At 38.4% G+C, this 2975-nt stretch overlaps 1 pseudogene; it reads left to right on the plus strand.

Annotated features, from left to right (window-relative positions):
* The first annotated feature begins 335 nt into the window (after window positions 1-335).
* LOC114686500 lies at window positions 336-1614 on the plus strand (annotated as a pseudogene).
* The last annotated feature ends 1361 nt before the right edge of the window (window positions 1615-2975 follow it).

Below are 2975 nucleotides of genomic sequence, written 5' to 3' on the forward strand. Positions count from 1 at the left end.
TGGCTTTCCTCTTTTCTTCATTCCATCCTTCCTGTCATTAATTGCACATTTTCTTACTGTAAGTTTCCTAATTTGTTGTCATAATTTTTTGAACATATTGTTTCCCTAGGACAATCAATCTGAGATAGCTCTCCTAATGTGTCTGTACAAGTCACCTGATTTAAATATGTCTTGGATTTTAATCAGAGCATCTATTGAGATCCTAGTAGATTTTTGTTGTAGAGTTATAAGCCAATATCTTTCAGTGATTTCTTATGCTCTCTGTTATGGTATTTTTGCTGTTGATTGACAGCAGCCTCTCTCACACACACTGCCCAGGCATCTGCCTTTGTATTTGCTGACTGCTTTGCATGGGCCCCTCCAGCCTAGACCAGCTGCTCAGACTTTATAAACCAGGCCTTTTCAGTGAGAACAGAGCTGCATCAGACCAACAAGGGGAGCAGGATGGAGTCACGAACCCAGGTCCTCATGTCCCTGCTGCTCTGGGTGTCTGGTGAGAAATTTTAAAGTATTATAACCTATTTAGAGTCACTTATTTGTGTATAAAAAATTTACATTGTGTCAGGCTATAATAATACTTATGCAATAATACTCTGACAATATAGCATTACAAGGACATTAAATGAAAAATTTAATCTGTATTGAATTCTGTAGTTTTTTGTTAATTATGCATGATCTTTGATATTCCTGATTGCAGGTGCCTGTGCAGATATTGTGATGACCCAGTCTCCATCCTCCCTGGCTGTGTCAGCAGGAGAGAAAGTCGCCATCAACTGCAGGTCCAGTCAGAGTCTCACTTCAGGCTCCAGTCACTACTTGGCGTGGTACCAGCAGAAACGAGGGCAATCTCCTAAACTGCTGATCTACTATGCTTCTACTCGGTACACTGGAGTCCCTGATCGCTTCACAGGCAGTGGATCTGGGACAGATTACACTCTCACCATCACCAGTGTCCAGGATGAAGATCTGGCAGATTACTTCTGTCAGCAGCATTATAGTAATCCTCCCACAGTGCTTCAGCCTCTAACAAAAACCTCCTCTGAGAGTCTCACCAGCTGCCTGCACCACATACAGCCCTGGACCTGCACACTTCCACTTCCCCCTTATGGCTGGGAGCCGGTGAGCCTGAAACATTGATGAAACTGTTTGCAACTCCCAGCAAAATATAATGGTTTTAATGTCTCTTATGTCTTTTGGTATGAAAAACCTTTATAAAAAATGTGAAGGAGAACTCAGAATTATCTTGCTATTTTTTTCTGTAACCTATTACCCCAAACTGCTGATGACTATGAGGGAATTATCTTTTATAGCTCTGGAATTTGGTGTCCATCATAAGAGTCTATGGGCTGAAGTGATTATTATGACAAACTGTATTTCTGTTGGAGGCTGTGGAAAGTGTGTTTCTTGTTTTTCTATATTCTGGATTTCTTACTTCCTTACTGTTGCCCATTTCTTTTAATTTCGCTTTTCCTTTCCATAAATTCTTTTAACTTTTATTACACTAAGTTAATAAGTTAACTATACGTGTACTTGTGTGTATGTTTTAGGTGTACATGTGACATGTCATAGCTGTGGAAATCAGAGGAACTTGGACTTGTGTTATTGGTTGTTATTTTTTTTTTCACTCTTTTACTCTGGTCTTTGGGGGGCCTGCCACCAGTTCCCAAATGAATACATGGAGGCTTATTCTTACTTATAAATGCCTGGCTTTAGGCTGGCTTGTTTCTAACCAGCTTTTCTTAGCTTAAATTATCCTTTTGCCTCTGGACTTTTATCCTTCTCTATTTCTGTATATCTTTTTTAAACTTTCTTCCCCATGGCTTGTTGTGTAGCTGGGTGGCTGGCCCCTGGAGTTCCCCTCTCTCCCTCTCTCTCATTTTTTGATCTTCTCCCAGTTTTCTCCTATATATTCTCTCTGCATACCAGCACCACTTATCCTTTCTCCTGCCTCACTATTGGCCATTCAGGTCTTTATTAGACTAACAAGGTGTTTTAGACGTGCAAAGTAACATAGCTTTACAGAGTCAAACAAATGTAACATAAAAGAATGCACCACATCTTTGCATCATTAAAGAAATACTCCACAGCATAAACAAATGTAACACATCTTTAATTAATACTCTATAGCAGACTTTTCTCTTTGCCATTTGGGTTCTGGGGATCAAACTCAGGTTTGACATTAGGCTTGGTGGCAAGTGTCTTTGTCATCAGACCCATCTTGCTTCCTTTTAAAATATTTTATTGATGTAAATTTATTGGACACAATTTTCTTAAAAGCAATGTTTTTTGGTATGTCATATATTTTGACCATATGCACTAACCTTCCCCATTTCTCCTTTCCTCTCTTGCTATCTTTTTTCCCTAGTCTCTCTTCTACTTTTATCTGTATCTCTCATACATACCCACACCCACCCATCCAACACATACATATACATAAACATATATGCACATATACGTCATACATATACATATATAGATACATGAATATCCACATGCATACACATATATATCTACACATGTATATACACAATGAACTCATATATACACATATACACACATGATATTTATGTACTTTAAATCTGCAAAGGCGGGAAAATGTGATCGTTCTTGTCCTTGTTTCTGGGGTCACATCTCCCTCTGAAGTCTCTGTATCTGATTTCCAATTGTGGAAACTGGAAAATCTCCCTCCACTCTAATGTTGAATATAATTTTGTGTCAGCAGATGCTGCCTTCCAGTCTTTATATTTCATATCAATTAATAAAGCTTAATGTTTTTTAAAGGAGACGATTTTGTGCTCCAATGTAAAAAATGTGCTAACTAATCATTTTCATATTCTGTTTAATATAGTATATGTTCATATATAAGTAGACATTAGCCACTAAACAAATGATAACCAAGCTACAATCTGCAGACCCAAGAAAGTAGCTAAAAAGCACAAGTCTAGGGTGAGTGCATGGATCTCGCTGGTAGGGGG

This window comes from Peromyscus leucopus, chromosome 3 (genome assembly GCF_004664715.2).
Source record: "Peromyscus leucopus breed LL Stock chromosome 3, UCI_PerLeu_2.1, whole genome shotgun sequence".
Classification (NCBI taxonomy): Eukaryota; Metazoa; Chordata; class Mammalia; order Rodentia; family Cricetidae; genus Peromyscus; species Peromyscus leucopus.